Below are 12,033 nucleotides of genomic sequence, written 5' to 3' on the forward strand. Positions count from 1 at the left end.
ACTATGCTTACTGTGGGTCACAGTGAACCATGCCCAAGTCCCAATGGAAGCTTGTGGGTCAGTTTCATTCAGATGGGGATATCATACCTGATATTCATAGCAATGTGGGTCTCTCCAAACATCTTACGCTATAGCATATTCCCTGTCTTCCTCACAGACAGCATGAAATGCAGTTTGCACATTGACATTGTGGCATACAGAGCATATGAAGATGTTTTATTACAATGCAAGAACACTAGTATCATTCACATGGATAATCTGGGCATCCAGCTTTGGTGTGTTGGGTGACATTGGTGTGAACTGGGGAATTCTGTCATCACAAAGACTGGCTCCCTCTATTGTTGTGAAGCTGCTACAGGCCAATCACATTATGAAAGTCAAGCTCTTTGATGCAGATCCCAAGGTCTTGGAGGCTCTGATCGGCTCTGATATTCAAGTCATGGTCGGCATTACTAATGACTTGCTGGAAACTCTCAGTTCGTCTTCTGAAGCTGCTGACATGTGGGTTCGTGACAATGTCGTACGCTATGCTTTCAATGGAGGAGTCAATATCAGGTACATCCTTATATTTTGGCTTTCCATGTGTCTGTACCAGCTCTATTTTATTAGTAGTTTTGGAAATCTGATAGTCCACTACACTATAACTAAGAATAGCTCTCTCCAGCAGGTACTTACATCTGAGAAGCTCAACGAGTTACTGAAGCTAATAAAATAGTTCATAGAATCTCAAGACCTCAATACAAAGGTCAAAGTTTAAACTAGGTTATTTTCATGCTGTATAAGTTCTTGATTTGAGTGGAAATTTGGGAAACAGAAGTTATTTGGTGATCTGGCTTCTCTGTCATTATATTCCTTAGTTCTTTGAGGTAAACTGTATATATATCCAGCATTCAGATCATGTTGGTCTATTGGCATACAGTACAATGTTTTAAATTTTCACTGAGTTGCAAAACTCTTTGATTTATCCTGGGTTTTCCGAGTTTATGATTTCCCAGTTTTTGCTAATTTTCTCCTGAGCTTTCCGAGTTGATGACCCCTACCGATTTTTACACCAAACTAATAACTTCCTCTATGATGTAGTTAGAATCCATAGTTTAAGGAGATTATATATCTGCGTCACCCATTGAGACCATGTTGGGTTGTTGGGTGGTGTTACAATTTCAATGATGCTGCTCTATGGCCTAATATCTTCCTTATTTGATGACGTTAATTTGTTACAAGTAGTTGCTGCAGTATATGGCTTTTAACATTTATAGACACAATTTTATTCGGTGCATCTACTGCTGCTGGATCATTTTGCCAACCAACAATTAGAAGGTCATCCTTTGCTTATCCCTGTGTTTAGGGGGAGATGTCATGCTAATCTTGAGCTTGCCAAGGCCATGCAGCCCTAGGTTCTCTGATTGTCAGGAACACCCATATTTGTTACATGAGTCCAATCGAAACTTGAATAACGTCATGGGATATGAAATTGGTATCATTGGTTTTTCATCGGTACCATCCGAGCCGCAGTTTGCCAATTTTTGCCAATGCTATGGTCAGCCATTTTGAGGTGTTTGTTTTATAGACTTCATTGGTTGAGCACATTGGGTACAATGACTGACAACATATAACGTGTTGATCCAACATTCTGGATCATGTGACTATGAAGGGTTACGACCCAACAATCTGGACTGACGTACACCAACTAAAGTCTTAGTCACTAGTTGTCTCTTTCTTCTATAACGTATTGAGCTCTCACACACATACACATACAACTTTCTAATGATTCTCACATAGACAAACTCTAATGCACTCTCAAAACCAGATCACAATGGGCTCATGAAAACTTCGCTTTCATAACAGAACCAAATTCACTTAACTAGGTCTGGCAGCCCAACTGGCACACAGACCTAAATCTTAGCTCTCATAATCAGCTTTGGTGCCAAGCTCCAACTTAATAATTGCGTGAACAGTAATGCAATTCTAGACTAGTAACCGTGAAAGAATATAAGAAGCGTAAATCAACTATTACATTCCAGTTATAACATCTCAAATGATTAAGCACATTGATATAGTTCATCTCTAACCATAATATAAATTACAAAGCAGCATGCAAAATGGGCTCCGGACCGCAATACCTATCATTTAAAAGACAAGGGTTGTCAAACAAGTTGCCAAAGGATGGATTCACCTCCCAGCCGTAGACATTCCTACATGACTGTTACACCCAAGTAGGGCTAATGATATGATAAGGGAGCACAGTTACGGGAGCATACCTCTCTCAGTGTCACAAATTACAAACAGTTTTACAACAGAAATCACCTAGCTGTACCTAACCAGGTTTAGGTCTTCTTGTTGGCCTCAACTAACTCATGTGAAAATCAATATGCTAGCCCAAAACTACCTTGCTGATCCCAACTAAATAAAGGTAAGAGATATGCTAGATCAGGCTTTTGTAGGAGAGCACTTCTACTGGCTCGCAACATCACTTATGATTATGCACTCTACAATTCTGTGACCAGCTGAATGTCAAGCAATTGAACCGCGATTTAAATCCTATTTTGTCAGCAATAAGTACTATACTTTGTCTTTATTTAGTGTAGAGAACCAAGCACTTATTCTGCTCATCTATAGAAGGGACAATGGTTGTTTGCCTATGAGGTATAAGGAAATCCTATCAGATGTTTTGTATTTTCGTATGGAATTGAATCATACTCCTGCACACTGTAACATTCATATATATCAACCTGTAGAGGCTTTAATAACACCTGGTATTCTGGTTAGTGATTTTATTGGACCTCATGTGCATATCCTACATGCACAGGATGTACTATTCATATGTTACAGGGTATTATTCTTATTATTTAGGGTGCACATCTTCAGGTGCTCAAGAACGATTACTAGAACAGTCAGTTAATTCTGCAATTTAAAGGATGAAAAAGGAGGTTATAGGAGTCTAGTTTTGGTTCTCATCCACAATGTCACACTAGTCTGCCTGGGCATGGTTCTCATGGTTTAATAGTGACTTGAGGAGTCATAATACCACAGATCACTAAACACGAACAACTAAGGTAGCCCAAGGACAATAGCCATCTTTACACATTAATTAACAGGTCTTACATTAATTATCCTAGGGGGTTTTAATACTTCCAAATGCTTAAAAAATAGTTAGCAGAGCATTCACATTACACATTCCAGCAATCTTTTCTATAAACCAACCAAATGCAGTCAGGAGAGCCCTCCTTTTAAACTATACAACCTTATTGTTAGTATGATCAACCTTATTTTAATATATAGTGTGACAAACCGTATGTGACAGGCAGGTGGAAAACTTTTCTCGCAATTGACTAAGCGACGTCCTGCGAGCCAGACTTGAGACGGAAACCCTCGTCAGAAGTATATGCTTGGCTCTTTTCCAAACAAATGAAGAGTCAATCAGGTTTTGTGTAATCACTTCTGGTATCGTATTGGGTTATTGTTAGAAGCGATAATTGGATTCGGATTCTCATCGAGTGAGTTGTTCTGCTTTCTCAATTTGAGAGGGTTTGTTTGGAGGGAAAAACGAAAGAGGACATACAAGAATAGGGAGGGGAAAGATGCAGAGGAAGAGGATTGAGAACATTGTCAGCAGGCAGGCTACATTTTCGAAACGTAGGTGGATTGCTGAAGAAAGCTTACGAGCTCTCGGTGCTCTGCACTGCAGAAGTTGAACTTGTGATTTTCTCCCCAGCAGGAAAGCTCTATAAACTGTTTTTTAGTGCAAATCCTACTATTTTGATTCTAATAATCATGGCTATGCAAACCTCATGAGATTCTTACTAATAACCCCGGTGGTGCAAGCCCTAGTAAGCTCGATGTTGAAAAACTTAGTGTAAAACCTCCAAATCGCTGGTTTTGTTGTAGTGCTTATTGGAGAGTATATAAAAAATTTCACACCTTTTTATGAGATATGGGAGGAAAACATGTTAAAGATTTTTAATAAATATAAAATTTCCAAAATGATGCTAGTTACGTGTGATTCTTTTTTCATTGTTTGTGATTATGAAAAATGAAACTCAATGTTTTTTCATTAGTGCACACATATTTCATTCCAGAGCCGATAACAATAAAAGTGAAGAATTTATGGTCCAACGTTATAATTAAGGGAGATGTTTAAGGATGACGTTTGAATTTTGTTTTTCATTTTAAGACATTTGGAGCAAATATTAGGAAGGACTTTGAGAAAGGATTGTCCTTGATTTTCAAAAATGGAGTTGTTCCTTTCCAGCCATATGCCCCAAGTGACCATCAAAGGGAGAGCTCATATGTTTTTTGGATGTTTTCTTTATAGCCATTTTTTTACACATATCCATAGAGTCCCCATGCCATTGATGTGAATTACTTGTTCGGTTTTTTTTAACCAAAATTTTTAACCAAACAAGAAAAATTTAAAAAATGCCTCAAGATCAAAGACTGAAACAAAGACCTATTGACATACCTTTTAAAGTATGGAAAGAACTTGTAAAATCATATGAGAAGTTGGATGCACAAAGAAAAGCCGACAATGAGAGCATTCAGGTATTAAATTTTTCATTAAACATTATTTAGAATGTATTAATACTTATAAGTATCTTAGACATGTATTTGTGTGAAAATAAATTGAATTGGTTTATGTTTAAGGACAAGGCATCCAAGGCGAGGTTAACCAAGACAAAAGTCACTCATCGTAGTGGCCAGAAAGGTTTAAAAGCACTGATAACAACCTTTGTAAGTATATTAAACATGTGATATTTTTTTAATAAATTTTGTACTAGAAGAAAGTCATTGTTATCTAATTTCTCCCTATTTACTGATTGATAGGAACTAAAATATGGAAGACCTCCAAATCATTTGGAAAAGGAGGTGCTACAGCAAAAGAGATGGGTTGAATTTGTTGTTTGGATGGACTCTATGGTATGTAATCTTAGTTGGATTTCCAATATACTTTTAAACCATATTTTCATTTTATTTTTTAGTACTATTAGATATTATATCTTACCTCATTTTATGGTTAACATTGTATAACAAAAACATGCGTTGTGTTATGTAATTAATACTAACATGTAATATTGATTTTTTTTGTCAGAATGCTATAGGTAATGATTGCCAAGACGACGATCCAAATTATGTTCAACATATATCAGGAGATGATGAGGATGAGGATGGGGATGATGGTGGTGAAGGAGGAGATGATGATGATAGTTGCGGTGTTGGTGATGATGTGGATCAGAGTAATGAGGATGGTCAAGATGATCATGAGGATGATCTTGGTGGTGGTAGCTAGGCATGCACATGCATTGTTTTTTATGAAGAAATTATTGTGTAGAATGACATTGCTATGTTTAGATGGGTGTTGTGGATTTACCCTATATCAATGAGACATTTTGATTTTGTAATCATACGATGAGTTTGATTTATGTATGTTGTTAATTTATCGTAGAATAACGATATTCATGAAATATTTTGATTTGTTAATCATATTTGAATTTTACTTGTTTTGATTAAAAATAATACTGATTTTATTAGTATTATGTTGCTATTTTATACATGTTTTGAAAATTGTTAATGACACATTGTTATTTTTTTGGATGGATGTTGTCAATTTCTCTTAAATTTCTTTACAAATGATTTTGAATTGTGATATCTGCTTTAATGATATTTAGAAACTATCATATATTTCACTATGAATCTATAAAGGGGGTCATATATGTAAAGAAAAATATACTCTATATAAGAAGTCAAATGCGGATGTAACCATGGATGCAAAATTGAAAGTAAAATTGGATGTTAAACTAGGAATTAATACAATATGCAAACAATTGACATACAAAGTGTTTTAAATTAGAAGTGAAAAATTGTGCAATAGTTGACACAAAGAAGGGAACAAAACATGGCATACAAAAGGATATCAAATTGGGCAAAAACAAGGACACATAAATGGGCACCAAATTAGATGCAAAAAAAGACAACAACTAGATGTAAAATAAGATGCAAAGTTGAGCGTTAAAAAGAAGCAAAAAACGTTACAAATTAATATGCCAAATGATGATGCAAATAATGGTGTAAATTTGGGATGCAAACTTGGGTGCAAAAAAGGAAAAAAAAAAGATGTAAGAAAAGACATAAAACAAGATGCAAAATGGGGCTGAAAAAGGTGAAACCAAGGATGTCATATTGGATGTAAAAAATGATTCCTAATCACATGCAAATTTAGGCTCGAACTCGGACACAAAATTATATGCAAATGTGGACACAAAATGAGGCAAAAAAAGATGCAAATTTGGATGGTGAAAACGATGTAAAACTAGACACCAAAAAAATGCAAAATTGGATGAAAAAGTCGGTGTAAATAATGGTGCAACATTCGACACAAGTAGACACAAAAAAATGGTGCAAAAAGGGGCATAAAATAGCTTAAAATTGGATGCAAAACTTGGTGCAAAAACAAATACAAAAGTAGACGTAAAAAATGGCTCTAAATTGAATGTACCATTAGACACAAAATAAGATGCAAAGGGGGACACAACACATGACTCAACATAAGATGCAAATATAAATGCAAATTTGGATGCTCAAAATGATGTAACATTAGATGCAAGAGATGGTGTTAAAAATGATGCAAAATTGGATGAAACAAATGACGCAAAATATGGTGCAAAATGAGATGGGAAAAATGGAGACAAATCAAACGTAAATGTGGATGTAAAAAATGGTCCAAAGAAAGATGCAAAAATGGGCACAAAAATGGATGCAAAATTTGGTGCTAAATCAAATTCAACACATGGTGCAAAGATAGGCACCAAAGCTGGTGCAAAAATAGAAGCAAAAACTAGTGTAAGACTAGATAGAAAACCTAGCGTAAGACTAGATGCAAAAACTGACACAAAATAGATGCATAAAAAGACGTTAAATTGGATTCAAAATACAGTGTAAACTTGATGCAAATGATGGTGTAAAAATGGAAGCAAAGAATGACACAAAATAGGAAGCAAAAGAGAATGAAAAATAGATGCAAAAAATGACACAAAACTAGAAGCAAAACCTGTCATAAAATAAGATGCAAATCTTGGTTCAAAATTTGACGCAAAAAATGATGCATAGTTTGGTGTAAAAAATGATGCAAAATCTAGCGTGAAAAAGGATGCAAAATCAGGTGCAAAAAAGGACGCTTTAAAAATTGTACAATAGAGCCAGATTTAGCGCCAGGTTGCTCATCACAATTACAAAAAAAATGCACTAAAATCTGGCGCTAAATCTGGCGCAAATCGCTGGTTTTGTTGTAGTGTAAATGGAAGAGAGAAATTGCTAGATTGGGAATGACTTTGGTCAGATTTGATGCAGAAGGAGGTAAGAAGAAGCACTAGAGATGGTTCTTAATCCAAGGAGGATGAAGAAAATTGTGCCTTAGCGAGTAAGGCAAAGAAAGGGAAGGAGAAGGATTCTCATCCCAAATAGAGTTCTTCTAATGGTGGGAAGAAGTTTGACCAATCAAAAGTCTGATGCTTTCATTGTCATGAGGTGGGCCATTTTGCTACAAATTGTCCATTAAAGAAATCCAAGATGGGATCCAAGGAAGGATCTAAAGGTGAGGCATTGGCCTCACAGTTTGAGTTGGATTTCACCCTCTTCGCATGCATGGTTTCATCCATGGTGGGATGTGGTTGGTTTCTTGACAGTGGAGCTTCTTTCCACATGATTGGTAACAAGAGTTTGTTCAGTACCTTGGAGGAGAAAGATCTCCATATACTCATAGTGATGGGTAATGATGAAAAGTATAGTGTCTCAGGTGTAGGCATGGTTATTTTTCAGAGGGAGCATGGAGCTCGCATTACCTTGAGCGATGTCAAATATGTACCAGGACTGAGGAAAAATTTGGTGTCGATCGCAATGTTGGAAGACAAAGGCTATGATGTAGTCTTCAGTAAGGGAAAGGTTTTCCTTCGACACATCACCCTGCGACAGGTGAAGCAGATCGGTTCATGAGTCAAGAACCTATATGCTTTTGAGGTTCAAGATGCATGTAAAGCCTTGAGGAGCAAGGTAACTGATGGAGACTTGGTGGTCAAGAGGGAGAGTAAATTACCTCTCAACATGCAACACCAGAAGAAGTCTTAAACAATTATGGAGGAGCCACAATTGGTGAAGAATCTTCAGAAGGTTGTAGAGCAGCCACAACTATAGAAGCTAAGAGGAGATTGAGTAGAGATATCTACTAATGTAGAGACCTCCAGTAGGGGGGAATTTTGAGTCAAGTTGACTGAGGGATCACATGCATCCATACCTTCGGGGCGATGTGGAGTGACAGCCACAAGAAGGATGGAATAGGGGTAGGATCATTGAGGTATCCAACCTCTTTGATTATACCTTACTATGTGAGCCTTGATGAGGAGTAGCAGGACTCATTGAGTGGGTAAAGACAGATGCGGATGGAGTGGCAAAGAGAGCTATAGTGCAGGAATCCCAAGAAAGTGTAGAGCTAGCAGGCTGCAACAATTTGAGAGGCACATGAGTGCTGCACCAATGTAGGATGGCACAGAGAGGTGTGGAACGATGCAAGATGCATGGAGTGTTACAGCAGCTCATAGGTCACAAAGGGAGCACTTGTCAGCGACAAAGGAAGCTTCAGGATTAGAGGATGTTTCTAGCCCAATAGGGAGGTCATTTGGGAGATTTTTTGTTTCTAGAGTTGCTGGAGCAATAACACTTGGGAGACCTGTTGCATGCAGAACATTCCAAAGGTTCAGGTTCAAGTTTGAGTTGAATGCCTTTCTTATTGAGAGGGAGTGTTGAAAATAGCAACAAGAAATACTAAAAATAGAAATGCTAAAAATATCATTGCTATAGATAACATTTCAGGTACCAACGTTGGACATAGCAACAAGGAATGAAAAATGGAAATGCTAAAAATAGCATTGCTATAAATAGTATTTCGGGATAGATTCCAATTTTAGCTAGTCCCTGAACTAAAATTGAGAAGTAAAATTCGAATTTGATCTTAGGAGCTATTTGTAAAATAATTAATTAATTCACCTTGAGTTAATTAGTTGTAGAAAATCAAACATGAAGTCTATGTGGGGACATGCAACAATTATCCCATTGATTGAGGAATTTATCCATTAGTTAAAGAGATAAGGATGAGTTGTAATATTGAGTTATAATTAGTTGGCTCAGTTAACTGAGTCAAGTCCAGTTAGATTAATTCAAACAATTTGTTGAATTAATTGTGAGTTCAGTTAGTTAATGCATGCATGTATGTAACAACTACACTTCAGATAACTGAATATTCTCTCATAAATAACTCATGCATGTTAGTTTAGTCAGAGACCCAGTTGAGATCAAAGGAAGGGACAATGTACTATCAGTTGGAGGTTTTTCCCTATACAGGAAACTCATCCATGCAAAAGGAATTATCTCTTTCAGTATTGCGCAATTAGATTAGAGGTTAGTGAGTGTGTGAAGAGGCCAATTCACACGGGTGGCAGCACTGGACCCCAAGAAAAATTGCGCATGGAAATAAGAGGCTTGGATGGTAGAGGAGAAGGCTTGGAGAAGCTTTTCACTGTCTATGAGCAGCATTGTTTGATTATAGAGAGAGAGGGATAGCTTGTGAGCTGATTCTTTTTGTAATCTGAACATATTTCCATTTGTATGATAATACAGAGATTGGGGTTTTAGGCTGAGGCTTTCCCCGGGTTATTCTTCTGTGTTATGTGTGATTGATTTCTCATTCTTAGTTATATGTGTTCTAAATTGATCTTTCTCATATTCGATTAAGCTTCTACAAAGTTTGTTGTAGAAGTACATCTTGTATTTTGCTTTAGTATATTGCATAATCTGTTGATCTATAGTGGGAATTTCTACATAAAAACCTAAAAAAACCAAAGCATTGATATTGTAAACTCAAGGTACATAAACCCTAAGATAAATATTATAAACCCTAAAACAAAGATGGTTGGGCCATCGTTCACCATGGTTGACCATGGTTGATTTTCATATTGAGACAATATTTGTCACAATGCCACATCCAACCATGGTTGACCATGATTGATTTTATATTAAGAGAATATTTGTCACAATGTGACGTTGGACCATGGTTAACCATGCTTGACCATGATTGACCATAGTTGACCATGGTAGATTTTCCTATGGACATTTTTTGTCACAATGTGACATTGGACCATGGATGACCATGGTTGTGAGAATTTCACATTCGAACATGAAATAATATTTGTCACAATGTAACCATGGCTATTGAGCATCATTTACTTGACTGACCATGGTTGATTTTCATAGTGAGACAATCTTTGTCACAATGTGATGTTGGACCATGGTTGAGAGTGGTTGACTATGGTTGATGATGGTTGACGATGGCTAATTTTTATATTGAGGCAATATTTGTGACAATGGGACCTTGCACCATGGTTGGCCATGATTGATGATGGTTGATATTCATATTGACCATGGTTAATTTTCATTTTGAGACAATCGCTGTCAAAATGTGACATTTTACCTTTGTTGACTATGGTTGAGGATGGTTGAGCATGGTTTATTTTCGTATTGAGAAAATATTTATTATAATGTGACGTTCAACCATGGTTGACCATCAAGGACCATGGTTGAAGATGGCTGAGGATGGTTGAACATGGTTGATTTTCACATAAAGACAACCTTTGTCACAATGTGACATTGGAACATGGTTGACCATGATTATAAACCCAAGGGATTGATATCATAAACCCAAAGGATTAATATTAAAAAATCAAGGGATTATAAAACCAAGGGAATACTATTAAACTCTAGGATGAATATTAAACCCTAGGAATATAAACCATTAAATTAATAAACCCAAGAGATTAATATTGTAAACACTAGGCTTGATTTTAAACCCTAGGAATATAACCCTATGATTAATATTATAAACCCAAGGAATTTGTATTATAAGCCTAATGGATTATAAACCCAAGGGATCTATATTAAATCCTAGGATTATTGTTATAAACTCTATCAATAATATTATACCCTAAGAATATGAACGCTTACATTAATAAACCCAAGGGAATATATTATAAACCCAAGGCATTTATAAAAACAAGGGATTAATAGTAAAAATATAAGAAAACAAAGGATCAATATTGTAAACACAAGGTGTATAAACCTTAAGACAAATTATACTATAAACCTACAATGTCCATGGTTGACCATGTTTGATTTTCAAATTGACACAGTATTTGTCACATTGTGATGTTGGACCATGGTTGACCATGATTAATTTCCATATTCAGAGAATATTTGTCACAATGGGACATTAGACCATGGTTAACGATGGTTGACCATTATGGCACATGGTTAACCATGGTTGATTTTTGGTGAGCAATGATGCTGCAACTCCTAGGACTCTCTTCTTTACTTTTATCAACCCGGTAGTTTGTAACAAACTTGGAAGCGACAGTGCTATATGCACAAGTACTAGCTCTCACTATAGGCTGTCACTTGATCAGCTGGCACAAGTTCCCTAGGAGCTTAAGCCAACTTCTATGAGTTCTTAGAAGAATATTTTAAATCTGATGGATGAAAGCTAACTCAAAAGAGGCTAGTCTACTTGCAGAAAGCAGTTGAAAGCTGAAAGGAGATGCAAACCCTAGCAAACCCTAGTATTACCAACTAACCCTACTAGTGTAAGAAAAGAGACGAAAGTTGTTGAGATGGATGCCATTGACTCTTGGAAAGGTAAAATTCATGTGTCTAAGCTACTTCTGAAGGAAAATATGGAAAAATCATCTTTTTGTATTTTTGAGTAATTTTGCAGAATTATTATGCATGTGCTTTAACTATTTTTTACTGTGCAGAGGTTTATTGGCAAAAGGAAATGGAGTGGGCATTTGTATGAGGTTGGGAAGGTGAGAAGAGGACATAAGGGGTCCCTAGCACCCTTCTAGAGAATTTCACAGTGATCAGATCTCAAAAAACTACTCGCATGAACTTCTACAGGAAGTCTGCAGGGGATCTACAGGAAGTTCTAGAGGAATAGGCCGA

General features: G+C 36.5%; 1 long non-coding RNA gene across 1 annotated transcript; it reads left to right on the top strand.

Annotated features, from left to right (window-relative positions):
- Positions 1–365: 365 nt before the first annotated feature.
- LOC149236580 (uncharacterized) lies at positions 366–5,297 on the top strand. The gene is made up of 4 exons (XR_016268411.1): positions 366–555; positions 4,642–4,728; positions 4,822–4,914; positions 5,087–5,297. It is a non-coding gene; the product is annotated as an uncharacterized LOC149236580 (long non-coding RNA).
- The last annotated feature ends 6,736 nt before the right edge of the window (positions 5,298–12,033 follow it).

The sequence above is a fragment of the Pinus tabuliformis genome, chromosome 8 (assembly GCF_031772625.1).
Source record: "Pinus tabuliformis cultivar Carrire ecotype Pingquan chromosome 8, CPIR1, whole genome shotgun sequence".
NCBI lineage: Eukaryota > Viridiplantae > Streptophyta > Pinopsida > Pinales > Pinaceae > Pinus > Pinus tabuliformis.